The 18,976-nt window shown below is 39.9% G+C and overlaps 1 long non-coding RNA gene and 1 other non-coding gene across 3 annotated transcripts in view; one reads left to right on the top strand and one right to left on the bottom strand.

Annotated features, from left to right (window-relative positions):
* LOC110125911 (uncharacterized) overlaps window positions 1-18,976 on the bottom strand; it is a 102,423-nt gene that overhangs the window by 5,549 nt on the left and 77,898 nt on the right. The window contains exon 3 of one of the 2 annotated variants that reach the window (XR_011491346.1): window positions 3,014-3,199. The exons of the other annotated variant lie outside the window; for it this stretch is intronic. This is a non-coding gene — a long non-coding RNA (uncharacterized lncRNA). The remainder of the gene's footprint in view (window positions 1-3,013; window positions 3,200-18,976) is intronic. 2 annotated transcript variants of the gene reach the window in all.
* LOC139038536 (U6 spliceosomal RNA) lies at window positions 10,078-10,184 on the top strand. The gene has a single exon (XR_011491577.1). It is a non-coding gene; the product is annotated as a U6 spliceosomal RNA (small nuclear RNA).

Genomic DNA, 18,976 nt, shown 5'->3' with positions numbered 1-18,976 from the left:
AATAAAAATAGACTACTAGTTACTTTAAAAGTAAGTGAATTAAATATTTCAATTAAAATAACAAAGATTAGTAGCACAAATTAAAAATAAATTGACTATATATTTATTAAAAAAGACATATCTTAAACACAAGGATATAGAATACTTGAAAGTAAAACACTGGAAATATTTACACAATGCAAATATTAATACATTTTCTTATACTAATATTTGGCAGTTATTTTAAAGCAAGAAACATCTCTACAGATTCAAAGGTGTGGGTTTTTTTTTTTATTACAAAAGGATCAACCTATGTGAAAATGTCCCAGTTCTAAGTTTACGTCTATCTAATTACATTGTTTTAAAATACATAAATCAAGTACTAATAGAACTAAAAAGACAAACAAAGCCACAGTCGTTTGGCAGATATTCATGCATTTCTTACTCAAGTTCTAATCAAACAGGCAGATACAAAAATCAGCAAGAATGTAGGATATTTGAGTAACATGAAAAACAAACAACCTAACACATAGAAAGCAATGTACATGTTAACTGCAGACAAAAATAATCAACAGAAGGATGGGAAGAATGAACACAAAACAAACTTTTATCACCATAGAAGGTGACTCCCAGGACAGGCTTTAACCCTTTGTCAGAATAAGTCTTGCAACCATTCCTCCTACCACCACTGTCTCCATTGTATTAAACTTTACTCCCTGTAGAAACTGGACAATTGTAGGCCCGCTCCAACAAGGAGGAAGAAAAGAAAGCTGAACCTGTGCACAAACTTCACACCCAGATCTGGGACTTGCTTTGTCAGGACAGTGGCTCAAAATATTCCTGTCCTAATTCACTTCTCTCCTGAGAGTAGAAGTTTCTTCTTAAAAACATACAAGTAGGAAATTTCCCCTAACACTATCTCAAGGAGATACTGTGATTCAGAGAGTGACATATGTTAGATATAATTCTAACACTGATCACAGTTTTAATGAAATGTCTGTATTCCTTGCACTTCATCTCTAGAACCAGATATTATTAACACATGTATCCCAATCCTTTACACAGTGCTTGGAACATCACAGATTTCTAAAAGAATTTCTCAAATAAATAAAAATTGGAATAAAATGAGAAAAGGCTCCTGGAAGAGACTAAACAACAGTCCAGGAGTAATAAATAGCACTTTCCAGAGTAATCCTTCCTGAGACATGTGTACCTTTGCATTGTACATGTGGTCCTTGGGAAACCTGGAAAGCACCCAAATTCAACCAGAGTAACTGTGTGCATCTTCAGATCTCAAATGTGAACCATAAAAGTTGCTAGTTCATGCTGAATTATAGCTGGACATTCTGAGGGAAGATATGTGTTAATAGGTCCATGTTGTTTGCATGGAGATGGAAACTGGGTCAAGGTCAATAGCATACTACAAGGAAGAAGCAACAGCCAACCTCAGGTTTTTGATATCCTGGTGATGGGAGCTCCTGCATTTGCACTGCCAGGAATTCCCACTTAATCCTCCACATCAATCCTTTAAAATCATTACCTCTTTGAAATGAAATAAAACACTGAGGTCCAGAGAGAATGAGAAAACTGTTCTAATTACTGTTATAACTGAGAATCAGATCCTGATCTTTCTATGCCCTCAAACCTGGGCTCTTTGAACTTTTCTCTACAGGTTCCAAAAACACCTTTTAAAAGATGCTGTGGGTCTAACTGCCTTTGTTCAAAAAGCTACTGACACTGACTTCAGCTACCTTGGGAACTTCCCCACTGGGGAAAAACGCGATGACAAACAGGAACTCCTCAGTCCTTGTTATAACTATATTCTCTATATTTCATCAGTAAAATAGAATATGGACTAATAGTCAGTATCTGATGATATCAGTTACTCACTAGGATTGGAAATGCTTCTTGCAGGAAAGACAGGGAAAGATAGGGTATCCAAAGGTCCAAACCTGACCCATCCATGGGCAATTCTGCCTTCATGAACAGCACATCCAGAGTACTGTCTCCTTGATACCTTTTTTAAAATTGTTAAACAGCTTACCCACTAATTGCATAAGAAATAAAAAGGTCAGGGACTGCCTTGATGGTCTAGTGGTTAAGAATCTGCTCTGCAATGCAGGGCACATGGGTTTGATCCTTGGTTCGGGAACTAAGATCACACATGTCATGGGGCAACTAAGCCCATGCACCACAACTTATGAGCCCGCAGTCTAGAGCCCAAGAGCCAGAACAGAAGAAGCCACCGCAGTGAGAAGCCAGTAAATCACAAGTAGAGGAAGTCCATGCACAGCAATGCAGAGGCCATGTGCTGGACCAAAGGCCCAGCACAGTCAAAAATAATACGTAAAGAAATAAAAAGGTCACCCCAATCTATATTTCCTTTTTTATGTGTTGGAACTCGATGGATTTTGAAACCTTTTAATATGTGCTGCCAATATTTTCTTCATCTTTCATTGGTGCCTCAAAATGTGTGATTTCTTTTTTTACATAATAAAGAAGTACTTTTACAGAGAAGTATTTTCTCTTTTACTCCTCTCTCTCTCAACCCCACTCTATCTCTGTCTTGCCTCATTTTTCTTCTACTTCATTCTTTCTCACATTCATCTATTGTTCCTCCTTTGTTTACCCTTTATCTCTTTATCATGGTGAGTTTTTTGTTGAAGTATAGTTGATATACAATATACCTTCAGGTGTACAATATTTGTGATTCACAAATTTTAAAGGTTATACTCCATTTACAGTTATTTTAAGATTTGACTATGTTCACTGTGTTGTACAATATATTCTTATAGCTTATTTTATACATAATAGTTTGTATCTCTTAGTTCCACTACCCCTATATCACCCTCACTCCCTCCCTTGGCCAATTATCTTTTTACACCAATGATAACCAGATGCAATTCCCAAAATTATACCCACTAGAAGTCTTTTTCCTTGCTACTGGCTTTCAAGGTCATTAACGCAATGCTAGCCCAACAAACCCTCCATCAACCTGGGGATGGGGGGTGGGTGGCTCTGAAGTAAGTATTACCTATCGGAGTATCCCTACGTTGGCCACAAATGACTGAGTCTTCTTCCTCCACTTTGATTAGACACAAGATATAGGCTCCCCAAGGGATGGTGAGATCCCAGATTAGGTAGTTCTGGGTAGCTGAGGTAGACACTTAAGTTCTGATTGATGAAGGCTGTCACATGCTCAGTGCCTCGAATATAGTACCTATATACATACATTTGCAAGAAACAGAAAATCTGACCTCAGTGACTTACTGTTTTGTTTTATAATATTTTGATTGAATTAGAGTTAACTTACATCATATTTTTTTCTGTTCAGTTCAGTCACTCAGTCGTGTTCAACTCTTCACAACCCCATGAACCACAGCACGCCAGGCCTCCCTGTCCATCACCAATTTCCGGAGTCTACCCAAACTCATGTCCATTGAGTTGGTGATGCCATCCAGCCATCCCATCATCTGTCACCCCTGTCTCCCCACCACCCTCAATCTTTCCCAACATCAGGGTCTTTTCAAATAAGTCAGCTCTTTGCATCAGGTTTCCTGACCAGTAACGCTGAAGAAGTTGAAGTTGAATGGTTTTATGAAGACCTACAAGACCTTTTAGAACTAACACCCAAAAAAGATGTCCTTTTCATTATAGGGCACTGGAATGCAAAAGTAGGAAGTCAAGAAACACCTGGTGTAACAGGCAAATTTGGCCTTGGAGTACAGAATGAAGCAGGGCAAAGGCTGACACAGTTCTGCCAAGAGAATGCACTGGTGATAGCAAACACCATCTTACAACAACACAAGGGAAGACTCTACACATGGACATCACCAGATGGTCAATACCGAAATCAGATTGATTATATTCTTTGCAGCCAAAGATGGAAAAGCTCTATACAGTAAGCAAAAACAAGACTGGGAGTTGACTGTGGCTCAGATCATGAACTCCTTATTGCCAAATTCAGACTTAAATTGAAGAAAGTGGAGAAAACCACTTGACCATTCATGTATGACCTAAATCAAATCCCTGATGATTATACAGTGGAAGTGAGAAATAGATTTAAGGGACTAGATCTAATAGAGTGCCTGATGAACTATGGACAGAAGTTCATGACATTGTACAGGAGACAGAGAGATAATTGTTTCAGGTACACAATATAGCAATTCAACATTTTTATAGATTACACACACCATGCAAATTTATTACAATACCATTGACTAGCTTGCCTATGCTTACATTATATCCTTGTGATTTCTAACTAGTAGTTTGCAACTCTTAATCTCTTTCACCTCTTCTACCCTGTCTTCACCCTACATCCTTTCTGGCAACAACTAGTTTGTTCTCTGTATCTGTGTCTATATCTGTTTTGTTATACTTGTATGTCTTTGTTTTGTTTTTTATGATTCTATATATAAATGAAAACATACAGCATATGATAAACAGATAGATACATATAGATCTTTATCCATTCATCTGTCCCTGGACACTTAGGTTGCTTCTATATCTTGGCTATAATAAATAATTCTGCTATGAACACTGAAGTGAATATATCTTTTCTAATTCATGTTTTCATTTTCTTTGGACAAATACACAGGGGTGGAATGTGGACTTGCTGGATCGCATGTTGGTTCTATTTTTAAAGTTTTGAGGAACTTCCATGCTGTTTTCCACAGTGACTGTACCAATTTACATTCCTACTAACAGTTATATAAGAGTAACTTGTGTCTGTTCAATAGATCAATAAAGTCTACAGCCTTCTTGCCAGTACCTCATGGTCACAAGGTGGCAAGTGTCATATTTACAGTCGAGGCCAGAATGAGAAAGGACACTGCAGTGTGTCTTTCCTTTTTCATCAGAAAAACAAAACCTCTTTAAGAATTCTGCAGGAAAATTTCATTTTCCTAGGTCTCCTTGGACAAAACTGAGGTACACTGGGGTTTCCAAGAATGCTAAAAGAGTGAGAATAAGATTATCATGATCGACTTACACCAATAAAAATTTATTGCTTGGCTGTGGGCATAATGCTTCCACTCCAAAAAAAAAAAAAAAAATCCATGAAAGTGCTGTTAGCAAGGAGAAGGGAAGAACAGCTGAACAGTAGGTAGAATACCAACAATATCTGTCACAAGGAATAAATATTTATAGAATGGAGAATGATTTTTTGGCTACACAAATAATCCCTGCCTTGGGAAGAAGTTTGTCTCAATCATTTCTGAGGTCATTTCAATACCAGTCCATGAACTAAAGGGAGGGGACATTAAAGACTATCCATAATTAATCAAAAGAAACCTTTTAACTGTGGCAAACCATCAAGAGAGCCAGCAAAAGAGAGGAAAATTCTTTAGCATCATAGCCAGACTCATTCTGTATCCCCAGAGATACCTCCAGGCAGCCCCTGACTTTCAGAACAGAGCTGTTGGGGCCACAGTGAGCCAAAGAGGAATAATAACCACTTTGTCCTCCTTCTGGACCAGGGAAAAAGTGATCAGCTGTAGCCTCCATGAAAAGCCTTCCTCTTACCACCTTTAACGACTCGCCCCCGCCTTCCTCTCCACCCTCGACGGAGTCCCCTGCTCAAAATCTGACGTAAATTGTTTCCTTACTGTGGCAAGATGCCTAAGATTTCTGGGAAGTATGTTTGAACAGGAGTCCTGCCAGGGCTGGAATCAGCAGTGCTTCTGTGTAGCCTGCAATATAAGTTGTAATTAGGGATATTGAGATCCCTGAAGCTGTAGGCCAAGCAAGTGTGTTGTCTGTGTGTGTGTGTGTGCATGTAATCTTTTTTTCCTATTTGCTTCTTCACTCAGAATATGAAAACCAAAGGCCATTAGAGACTGTTAGTTTGATGGAGTATGGCACTCCTCCAAAGGCTGTCTCCACTTTCCTCTCCATTCATTCATTCACTCACTCATTCTTTCAATTAAAGAACTTTTCTCTTGTAAAGAGGAGCTAACAGGGAGATAAGGATCTAGAGATTATGGTGAAAGGCAGACTTTAAACCAATACTTTAAATCGTTTCTTGATGACGTCTACTCTTTTACCTCCTTCTGTTTTTCCCATTCTTTACTGTTTCAGGGTTGAAGTAAAATATTGCCTGCTGAGATGGTATAGCTGAAGGAGCGTGAGCTATGGAATAAAAAGACATTGATGAGAATTCCAGCTGAACCACTTATGAGCTGCTGGACCTTCAGCACGTTACTTAATCCACATGAAGCTTTTTTCCTTCATCTGAGCAGGTGGCCAGTGGTCTAGTCACACACTGATATTCCAATTTGCATTCTTCTTTACTTCCTCACTTTTACTTTTTAAATACACTATGTCCAAATTTGTTAGTAATTTTTCATGGAATCATCTCTCTTCTTGGCACACAGAGATAGTCATTGCGTCCTGAAGGCTCTAGTTTGCTATGTGGTCCACTTAGTAAAGTGCTCCAATATTTTGGCCACCTGATGTGAAGAACTGACTCATTGGAAAAGACCCTGATGATAGGAAAGATTGAAGGCAGGAGGAGAAGGGGACGAGAGAGGATGAGATGGTTGGATGGCATCACCGACCCAATGGACATGAATTTCAGCAAGCCACAGGAGTTGGTGATGGACAGGGAAGCCTGGTGTGCTACAGTCCATGGGGTCTCAGAGTCAGACATGACTGAGCAACTGAACTGAACTGAGTAAAATGCTATTGAGGAATAGCACACAGATATGAAAGTATACAAATCATAAATATACAGCTTCATGGATTATCACAAACTGACAAGCCTATGGAACCAGCACTTACATCACGGAATCGAACATCTTTAGCACCCCAGAATCCTCTGTATCCTCTTCCACAACCAAAAGCTAACTTCTATCCTTATATCTAGTACCAATAAGAGTATTGTAGGGACCCTTTCATTGCACGGGGCTTCTTTCACTAAACTACGTGTTTATAAGATACATTAATATTGTTAGCTATAGTGTTACTCTTCACTGTCGTTGCTGTATAATATTCCATTGTGTGGCTACATCACAATTTGTTTATTCATCTCTCTGTGGATGAGTATTTAGATAACTTCAGTTCCAGACTATAATAAATAATGGTGTTATAAACATTCCTGCACATGATTTTTTTGTCAGCAGATGCACACTTTTCTTTAGCATATCTAGGACTAGAATTACTGGGTCATAGGGTATGAAAATATTTAACTTGAGTTAACATGGTCACTTTTCCAAAGTGCCTGCAACAATTTACACCCCCACTAACAATATATATAGAATTCCTGTTGCCCAATACATTCAGTAGCTCTTCCTGCTATTAACTATTATCATCATTCCCTATCAGTTCCTTGTAAATAATATATTTATTGTTCAACATGTTTTGATATGTTCCATCTTTTGCAGATGAGCCATTCTGATCAATGTGCAGTGATACTGCTTGGTGAAAATAATTTTCCTGATGATCAAGGAAGGTGAGCAGCCTTTCAAAAGTTTATTGATCATTTGAATATACTCTTTTAATGAAGTTTCTGCTCAAGTTTCTTGCTCATGTTTTCCTGTTGAATCATCTCTTTTACTTATTGACTTGTAGCTCTTTTTATATTTTGTAGAGTCCTCTGGTTAGCATACGTGGTGCAAATAATTTCTCTTGCTCAGTGGCTTACCTTTGGTTTGAGTCATTCATTTCTAAATATTTCTCTGGAAACAAATGAAGTGGAATCACGCCTCTGAAGCTTCTTATCTGTGAGACTTCAGGTGAGTTAATAAGCCTCTCTGAACCTGTTTCCTATCTATAAAATGGGAATAATAGCCCTCACCCAACCTATATCATATTGCTGTTGGGAGGGAGAAATGAAGTCCTACCTATGCAACAGCTTGAGAATTCATACTTATCTAGGTCAAGAATTATAACTATGGTCTATAACTATTATAGATAACTCATATTACTATTATTTGTGGTAAGTTGGCACCAGAGGAAAAAATAATCAAATTGTATGCTGGATAGTAAAATGGCTAGGAATAAATCACCTAAGGGGGTGATATCCTTAGTTCATATCCACGGGATAAAGAACTTTTGGTTATACATCCTACACAAAAGAGGAATCTTGTAAGACTGAAACAATGTTCCCAGATGTGAGCCTCAGCGCCCATACAGGTATTTCAGAACTTGACACTGACATTCTCATTTCCTCTCAGTTCCCTTACTTTCTGCTGAATACATCCGATCAAGCAAAGATGTCTTCCCCAAGAAGGTAGTGCCACTTCTCAAAAACCTGAGCCTCTAACAAGATGTGTTTTCCATCCATTTTTCTCCTTAAACCAAGCGACAGTTGACTTTTGTTGAGAACTTAATGCTATAAGGGCTGTGAGAGAATTATGTGGAGGACTAGAAGGTCAAATGCTGACACAGTGAAATCATCTTATCCTACCTCCTAATTTTACACCTGGAGAAATGGCGGTTTAGAGACACGAAGTTATTTACCCAAGGATGTACATGAGGTGAGTGAAAGGCAAAAGCCTGCAATTTTGCTTTACAGACTATAGGCTGTGGAGGACCATAAGCATCTGTTTTGTTCATTGTCATAACATGTGGCATCGCAAGCACAGCGCCTTTCACACAGCCTTCCTGACACTTCAAACACACCAAGCTCACTTCTGTCCACAAAGAGAACTCACTACATGGGAAGGGCTTGGCACTTAACATTTTATAGAATAACATGAATAAGCGACTGATTGTTTAGGAGAACACAGAACTGGGAAAACCTGCACAAATGATTAATTGTGGGATATCTCCCACGTTCCTCAGAGAATCCTTCCAAAACCACCTAGAGCCTAAGACAGGGGTAGTCTGTGTTCACACAGCGATATGTTCTTAACTCTAATATAGTAGCATGTACTGCCTTACCTCGTGTCATAGATAGCCATTCATGTGCTTAAATCCACTAGACTATGCCTAGTACAGACCTTGACACCTGGTAGGTAATCCACGAATAGTTACTACATGAGTAACTCACCCAACCAGCCAATAGGCAACAGTCGATCTCCCTTACTACTTTGGCCTCTCAACCTACATTCCCAGGGCTGAAGTCAGGGATACCGAAATCCCTGAAATTATAGATCCATTATAGCATGTTGTCTCTGAGGAAGGAATGCACACACACATATGTATTTTTTCTATTTCTATGTCTTCTACCTCTATTGTTGACTTCGAGTATGAAGAAAAACAGAGTGTAAGAGACTGCTAGTTTGATGACGTGTCACAACCATTCTAAGTTCTAAATCCACTTCTTTTCACTGTAACCTCACAAGGCAGAAGGGGTGTGGGAGCTCTTTGGGATTTCTTTCATAAGGGTATTAATCCATTCACAGAGGCTCCACCCCCACGACCTAACTTACCTCCTAATACCATTACATTTTGTTTAGTGGCTAAGTCGTGTCCGACTTTTTTGTGACCCAAGGGACTATAGCCCACCAAGCTCCTCTGTCCATGGGATTCCCCGGGCAAGATTACTGGGAGTGGGTTGCCATTTCCTTATTCAGCGGATCTACGTTGAGGGTTAGAGTTTCAACATATGACGCCGGGGGAGACCAAACGCACTTTGGTAAGGTCACCCATTGCAATCAGGACCAAGGAGCTCACCTAAACTGATGGCCCCTCAAAAGTTCTCCCTGTGTGCGCAGATTCAATGGTCACATTAAGATAAGTGCACTGAAGAGGTGCTGAACTAGTTTCTGCATGACCAATCATTTAAAATTTAATCATCTAAAATAAATACAAAAATACATCTATAGCTGATTCACTTCATTATATGACAGAAACTAACACAACTTTGTAAAACAATTGTGTGAGAGTGTGTGTGTGTGTGTGTGTGTGTGTGCACTCCATTCTGTCCAACTCTTTACAACCCCACAGACTGTAGCCCACCAGGCCCCTCTGTCCATGGAATTCTCCAGGCAAGAATACTGGAGTGGGTTGCCATTTCCTCCTCCAGGGGATCTTCCCAACCCAGGGGTAGAACCCACATCTCTTATGTCTCCTGCATTGGCAGGTGGATTCTTTACCACTGTGCCACTTGGGGAGCAAGTGGGAAGCAATTATACTTCGATAAAAAATAAAACCGTGCTCGCTTCGGCAGCACATATACTAAAATTGGAACGATACAGAGAAGATTAGCATGGCCCCTGCGCAAGGATGACACGCAAATTCGTGAAGCGTTCCATATTTTTTAAAAGAAAAAGAAAAAAAGAAAAATAAATAAATAAAACCATTCCTTTTAAAGATAGATAATAATCATGCATATTTAAGTAAATAGCATCCCTATTTTTCATTCTGATCTTTTAGGGAAAAAAAGTCAGGCACCATTTTTCTGAGTTTGTTGAAGAAACTAAGGCTCACAGAGTTTAGCTGCTTTGACCAAGGTCACAGATTTACAGTTTCATGATTTCATGACTAGGTCTTTTGCCACTTTTGTCCTAGATCCCTCTCCTCTTTTTATATCATCAGCACGATTCATTTACCCTCCACCATCATTTTCTTCAGAGGAGGGGGGGGAAAGCACAAAATTCAGGCAAGTATGGTACCTCTAGGGATTTTTCATGACTCACTAAAATAACTGGACACATCCTCTGGGAAACAGAGTCAGAGAAAAGAATGTGGGAAGATCCTTGCTGTCCTCTGAACTGACAGGGCAGGTCTCTGACTGACATTCTCAGATTCCCACAAGGAGAATAATGCTCCTTGTCTCTCAACTGTGTAACTCTGAGCCAGAGGCATCTCTTTATCTTTTCCAAGAAACTGGAAACCAGAAAAAAAAAAAAAAACCAAACAAAAAACTGTCTTTACCAAAAGGCATAATTGAAGCAAGACAATGTCCCTTGCAAAGGATGCCCACAGATTCCAGGTCTGGCTGTGGTCAAGTAGACCAGACACACTGCATTAGGGTCATCACTAGGGTAGACAGCCTTTAATTTCACTTCAAACCATTTTTCAGCCTCAACTAAAATTTGATATATTGACACATATATGCTATCACAATAAATGTGCGTTTTTGTATTGAGTTGCTCCTAATAACATATATTCCCTAATGAGGTTTTGAGAACACAGAATGCTAACAAGTAGAACCATGCCCGTTGGTCCCAGGACCATCTCTGATATAGGAACACAATTAAATCCACAGAATGTGGAAAATGATGTGTTATCAGTAATACTATCATGCTTCTTGATTAAGATGAATTTATTAATTTATATAATAATACCAAGAATAATTGAGAGAGCTTTTTGAAACTACAGTAGTACTAGAGAAGAATCAGACACAATTTCACTCTTATGAAACAGACAATTTCACTCTTATGAAATAACTATTAAGTGCTATTAAATATATCAGTTTAAGTACTTCATCTATACAGTTTTCTTTGATTCATACAAGAGATATAAAGAAGAATTTGAGAAGCAATTCCTAGCCTCAAAGAGAGACAGCTACATCCTTAAATAATTATAGCCATATCATGCCATAGCGGTTGTCTGCACTCTGCGGTATGTTAAGAACAAATGTAGGAATGACCAACTCTGCATGGGGGTTGGGGGGCAAAAACCATAAAAACAAATCCCGCAAACGTTTGAGTCTGCTGGGATGGCCAGTAAATCAATCAGCCTCAGTCCCTGTAAGATGGTCTTCCAAACCCCAACTCAATGACCAGTGGTTGATTCAGTGACCACACAGACACACAGACGTATTTAACTGCCAGCTCTCATTGAGTCTGGTTTCATTGGGTGAGTTTCCTTCAGGGCTGTTGCATTCAGTTTTGTTCTTCCATTCCAAAAAACTGAGGTCAGAACACTGGTCCCGAATGTGATGAAGTCTAAAGTCTTGCAAAATTTTCACAAGAAGGAAAGGTCATTGATTGTGTGTATAGGGCGAGAGAGCAGTGTTCAGGGAGAGTCTGATATTTAGTCTTTTAACTCTAGATGGGCATTATTTCCTTCAACTCATTGAGTATCACATAATATTATATAGTGAACCTTTGTTCTCTGGCCTCTCAAGACCAGTCAGTTAAACTTTTCCAATATTCCATGACCCATCAATAAATAGTACCAAGTCTTACACTGGGCACTGGGAAATCAAAAATAACTGAGCCATGATCCTTGTCTTCAAATGTTATACAGTTCAGGGAAGAGACAAGAACCAAACAAGGCAATTAAAAGTCTGATTCCAGGGGTTGATGTGAGCAGAGGAGGGTGACAAATTGCAGGAGCTGGGAGGGTGGGAGGTGGAAGGGAAACTTCCTAGAAGAAGTGGCATCTAAGCTGAGTTCTGAAATGAAATGCAGAGGATATGCAGGTGATAAAGGGGGAAGGAAGGGGGCATTCCAGGAAAAAACTAGTGAAAACAGATTTATGAAGGACAAAAACATGGAGTACAGTCAGGACCTCAAGAAAGTTTAGAAGAGATGGAACACGGCAGGGAGGACCGAAGCCTGAGAACAGAGAAGGGTAACTCTAGAGTTATATTTTTGCCAGGTTTCATTGTTCATATTTTGAAGGCAGCAAAAACTTTGAAGGTTTTCCATAGGGTAATAAGCATGTTTGTGTGTGTTATTGAAGAGGACCCCAAAAGCTACTTCTTGGAAAGTGAGTTACAGAGAGTGAAGACTGAAGCTAGAAGCCAACCAGAAGGCTGTTTTGGCAGTCCAGAAAGCAAATGACAGAGTACTGGCATTTTTTTAGAAGTGACAGTCTGGTAGAGAAACATTAGTACAGTAAAGAATCTCTAACAACTTATAAAGAAGAATTGGTAGTTAAATAGATGTTGGAGATAGAGGATAGGGAGGAATCACAGCTGACCTCTCAGTTTGAAGTTTGGAAATTGGATAGATAATGGTTCTATTTATTAAGAACAGTAATACTTTGTTTTCAATGGGTTTTGTTTTTTCATATTTCCAGTCCTCATACCAAATAAGTGATAATGTACTGCTTTCTAGAACCAGAGCTCTGGAACTAAGCTATCTTTTCACCTGATATGAAGTCATCTAAATTAATACAGTTTCCTTAAATATGTACAAGGGAGGAAGTCAGACACAGAAGGTCACACTGTATGATTCCTCTTCTATATGAAATATTCAGAATAGGTAAGTCTGTAAAAACAGCACACAGCTTGGAGGTTGCCAGAGGCTTGGGAGAGGGGAGGGTGGGGAGGAACTGCTTGATGGCTTTAGAGTTTTATTTGGGAGTGATGAAAATATTTTGCAACTAGACAGTTGTGGTGGTTGCACACCAATGTAAATATACTGAGTACTGATGAATTGCTTGCTTTAAAATGGTTAATTTTACATTAAATGAATTCATCTCAATACATTTTTTTAAATGTACACTCCTTAACCGTTTCTGGAGATCCTCACTTCCTCTACACAAAGGTAATATTGGTCCTGACAAAATCAATGTTACAATCAGAGAGACAGGAGAACTTTCAGAATAAAGTAAACAGCACGGTCCTTTGGAGCCTCTAGTGGAATCTCTTTGACACTTTGATGATTCCGTAGGGGGAGGGACAGCCATGGATGTGTTGATGTTCCTGTCTGTCTGGAAGTCTTATCTTCTTTCTCTTACAGTAAACAGTTTTCCCCCGACTTGCAGGCCATTCAGCAAGCACTAAAGCAGTCGTGGGACCCCCTCACAGCCTCCCCTTCCAGAGTAACCTGTCGTGGTGGCTCTCCAAGGACACGCCACGTTTACGGGGTATCCATTTCAAAGATTGGCTAATTGCTCCACAGGCTGCAAAAAGTGCACTCTCAAATCATAAAAGGGAAACACTCTGGCTTTTCCCAGGCCACAAAGCATGACCAAGTTGATTAGGACTCATAATTCACACTCCCAATACCTGAGCTTGATCCTCGGAGAAACAGCTGCCCTATAAAAAGCCCAGACAGAGCACGTATATCAGGCTGTTCAAGCTGCCCCAGTCACAGCTTTGCATCCGCAATAAATGGCTTCTGCCATGTCTGGACAGGGGCTGCGCTGGAAATGAAACAATAAGAGGGGAAAACCGCCCTTATTTATTGAGTTCACCTACCCTTAACAGCAAATCAAACCCCCGCTGATGCAGCTCACAGAATCCAAACAGCTAAAGATGGAAGTGCTTCAGTGGACCAGCGATGCTCTCCCGGGACTCACCCTGGACTTTGCCCCACAGCACACACATCAGTGTCCATGCCGCCAGCACTTGGAATGACGAGGCAATCAGTGTTCCCTGGTGACACACCACACCAAAGCTGATAGGTCTCACCAATTAGAGTTCTAGAGCCTCAAAAAGTGTCAGCTTGTTAGTGGAATGAGTGGAAAGCAAGCATCAGGATAGAAGTTACACAAAGACATTTTATGACTGTTCGTGTCAGGATGAGAGATGCAGTGTGAAGAAACATGTTTTATAGCAAAGAAAAGAGCCACATTCTATGGCAAAACCAGGTGGGTGAACGATGTTCAGGGGAAGATAAAGCCCATCTTGGATTCTGTAAGCCAAGACAGGTCTTTTTCTTGCTGACAGGGGCTCTCAAGTGATGCTGAATATCATTGGGTTAGATAGACACACAAGTTTGGGGATTGCCTCGAAGTGGCTTTGAACCATAGCTCCATTGCTTCATCCATGTATTCACTGATTCATTCATTCACTCACTGGACAGTTATTTCTAAGTGGCTATTTTGTGCTTGCATATAAAGCAGTGGACAAGCTACGGTCTTCTCAAGCTTATTATCCAGTTATGGAACAAGAACGCTAGGATCACAAGAAAGCCGAGACATGCTCTGATGAGAGGTGACACGAGGTGGGACTACAAAAGGGAGGAAATTGACCCAGAGGGGTGGGCTGGAATTCCTGAAGGAAGTGACATCTAAACGGAGGCTCCACGGCCAAGTAAATAAGCAAATTGAGATACTGTGTGTGTGTGTATGTAGAAGTAAAATGGAGACTAGAAAGAGTGGATTAAAAGACAGAATATAGAGTATTTGGGGAAATCAGAGAAAAAATGAAATGAACCTAAAAAGTCTTTGTAGGAAGAAAAAAAGACAAAGACTTAAAATTTTTACATAGAGAAGTGATACAGGAAGAGAAATTTTAGGAAAATGCTACTAATCAGATAACTTTGGACCAGCGACTCCATCCCTCTGAGCCTCAGTTTTTAGCATGCATAATACTACCTAACTTGCTGTACAAATTAAATAAGAACACATATAAAATGCTAAGTGCTTGAAACTTAGTAACTAACTTCTCAGCTGTAACCACAAGGAAATATCCATTAGCAAATTTGATGTAACTTTCTACCTTCTCTTCCTGTACAAGTTCAAACATTTTATGAAACATTTCCTGTAAATTCAGGTACAAATTGGTTAATTCAATATTTCAGCTCTGGCAGAAGTTTAAGTTCATTTACTCAATCAATTATGCAACATATATTTAATTTAGTGAGCATCTTTTCTGTGCTGGTCACGAGCTTGTGACTGGGGATGCTGTGATGAAAATACTGATTGGATGGTGATTCAGTTAGAAAAAGAAGTGGTTGCTTATGTCAAATACTCAGCAAATTACTGTGGTTCAGTGTGGTTTGGAGTTTATGCCAGAGACCACCAGTTGCCAACAAGTATCTATTCCCTTCTTTTCTTTATGTAAAGAATTCTCATTTTAGGTGTGAGTAATGTTCTGTTTCATTACTTGCATGTTGCTTACAGAAATATATTTAGTTTGAGAAAATTCATCAGAGTATATATTTATCATAAAACTATATATAATTATAAAATACATACACAATCAAAGAAAATTAAATTTTTATAATCTTCATTTTTATCTGGGCCTATTGTTGTTCCAATGCACAAGACACAGGAGATGTGGGTTTGATTCCTGGGTCGGGAAGATCCCCTCGAGTAGGCAATGGCAACCCACTCCAGTATTCTTGCCTGGAAAAGCCCATGGACTGAGGAGCCTGGTGGGCTGCCATGCATGGGGTGGCAAAGAGTCGGACACAACTGAGCATGCGCAGATTGTTGTTCCAGCTAAAAAAATATGCTCTAGGTCTCCTGTGTAGCTAGGATATGACATGACTGAGTTCTGGCCAATGAAGTATAAACACAGATGCTGAGTGGTACTGCCAATAATTTTTTTTAATTTATTTATTTTTAACTGGAGGATAATTGCTTTACAACGTTGTGTTGGTTTCTGCCATACAGCATCATGAAGCAGCCATAGATACATCTACGTCCCCTCTCTCTTGAACCTCCCTCCTACCTCCCACCCCATCTCACCCCATAGGTTGTCACAGAGCAGGCGTATGAGCTCCCTGGGTCACATGGCAAATTCCCACGGGCTGTCTATTTTACATATGGTAGTGTGTATGTTCCAACGCTACCCTCTCAATGTGTCCTACCCTCTCCCTTCCCCGCTGTGTCCACAAGCCAGTAAGGCTTTTACAGGGACATACACATGTTCCTCCTCGGTTCTCTCCTCGACCCTAGGCCTGGGAACACATATGATGTAGAGGCCATCTGTAGTCAAGAGAACAAGAGCCACATCCTAGGGATTTTGAGGGGTTAGAAGAAGCTTTGACTCAGTTTGACAACTTTTTACAAATGCTAAAACAGTTCTGACTTCTAAATTTAGTTTATGTGAGAAAGTAGGGGAGTGGTCTTGTTTTAAAATATTCTTATTTTGGATTTTTCTGTTAATTTAGCTGAAGTTAACTTTCACTAATACAAAGTTCAAGGTAGAATTCTATTGAGTCCTTGCTTTCACACCAGGAACACTCAAATGATTATACATACATACATATATATATACATGCCTGTACATACATGATTTTGTGTGTGTGTGTTTATATTTTTTGCTGTTATTTTAGTCATGTCCGACTCTTTGAGACCTCATGAACTGCAGCCTGCCAGGCTTTTCTGTCCAAGGGACTTCCCTGGAAGAATACTGGAGAGGGTTGCCATTTCCTTCTCCAGGGGATCTCCCCAACCCAGGGATCAAACTCATGTCTCTGCATTGCCAAGTGGATTCCTTACCACTGAGCCACACAGAAAGCCCATGTGTGTGAATGTATATACATATATGTGTGTGTGTGTTGTATTATATGTGTGCTATATGTATGCGTGTGTGTATGTGTGTGTTTTGTACAGAAGAACTATAAAAAAAAAAAAAACCTTCATGACCAAGATAACCACAATGGTGTGATCACTCACCTAGAGCCAGACACCCTAGAATGAAAAGTCAAGTGGGCCTTAGGAAGCAACACTGCAAACAAAGTTAGTGGGAGTGATAAAATACCAGTTGAGCTATTTCAAATCCTAAAGGATGATGCTGTGGATGTGCCACACTCAACATGCCAGCAAATTTAGAAAACTCAGCAGTGACCACAGGACTGGAAAAGGTCAGTTTTCATTCCAATCCCAAAGAAAGGCAATGCCAAAGAATGTTCAAACTACCACACAAATGCACTCATCTCACATGCTAGCAAAGTAATGCTCAAAATTCTCGAAGCCAGGTCTCAACAGTATGTGAACCGTGAACTTCCAGATGTTCAAGCTAGATTTAGAAAAGGCAGAGGAACCAGAGATCAAACTGCCAACATCTGTTTGATCATAGAAAAAGCAAGAGCATTTCAGAAAAACAACTACTTCTACTTTATTGATTACACCAAAGTCTTTGACTGTGTGGATCACAACAAACTGTGAAAATTCTTCAAGAAATGGGAATACCAGACAACCTTACCTGCCTCCTGAGAAATCTGTATGCAAGTCAAGAAGCAGCAGTTAGAACTGGACATGGAACAACAGACTGGTTCCAAATTGGAAAGGAATATATCAAGGCTGTACATTGTCACACTGCTTATTTAACTCATATGCAGACTACATCATGTGAAATTCCAGGCCAGGTGGAGCACAAGTTAGAATCAAGATTGCCAGGAGAAATATCAGTAACCTCAGATATGCCAGATGACACCACCCTTATGGCAGAAAGCAAAGAACTAAAGAGCCTTTGATGAAAGTGAAACAGGAGAATGAAAAAGTTGGTTTAAAACTAAACATTCAGAAAACTAAGGTCATGGCATCCAGTTCCATCACTTCATGGCAAATAGATGGGGAAACAATGCAAACAGTGATGCACTTTATTTGGGGGGGCACCAAAATCACTGTAGATGGTGACTGCAGCCATGAAATTAAAAGACACTTGCTCCTTGAAAGAAAAGCTATGACCAACCTAAAAAGCATATGAAAAAGCAGAGACATTAGTTTGCCAACAAAGGTCTATCTAGTCAAAGCTATGGTTTTTCAGTAGTCATGTATGGATGTGAGAGTTGGACTATAAAGAAACCTGAGAACCAAAGAATTGATACTTTTGAACTGTGGTGTCAGTGAAGACTCTTGAGAGTCCCTTGGACTGCAAGGAGATCCAACCAATCCATCCTAAAGGAAATCAGTCCTGAATATTCATTGGAGGGACTGATGCTGAGGCTGAAACTTCATTACTTTGGCCACCTGATGCAAAGTACTGACTCACTGGAAAAGATCCTGATGCTGGGAAAGATTGAAGGTGGGAGGAGAAGGGGATGACAGAGGATGAGATGGTTGGATGGCATCACCAACTCAATGGACATGAGTCTGAGTAAGCTCCAGGAGTTGGTGATGGATAGGGAAGCCTGGCGTGTTGCAGTCCATGGGGTCACAGAGAGTTGGACATGACTGAGCAACTGAACTGAACTGATGTATATTAATAGTTCAGTCATGCCTGTCTCTTTGCAACCCCTTGTTCCCCTGTTCCCTCCTGGTTCCCCTCCTCACCAGTCAGAGTGGCCATCATCAAAAAGTCTACAAGCAATAAATTCTGGAGAGGGTGTGGAGGAAATGGGAGCGTTCTTGCACGGCTAGTGGTAATGTAAATCGATACAGGCACTATGGAAGACAGTATAGAGATTCCTTAAAAAACTAGGAATAAAGTGACCATATGACCCAGCAATCCCACTCCTAGGCATATACCCTGAGG

Source organism: Odocoileus virginianus, chromosome 15 (genome assembly GCF_023699985.2).
Source record: "Odocoileus virginianus isolate 20LAN1187 ecotype Illinois chromosome 15, Ovbor_1.2, whole genome shotgun sequence".
NCBI lineage: Eukaryota > Metazoa > Chordata > Mammalia > Artiodactyla > Cervidae > Odocoileus > Odocoileus virginianus.
Note: the sequence above shows the minus strand (reverse complement) of the source record. Positions and strands in the feature narration are given on the sequence as shown.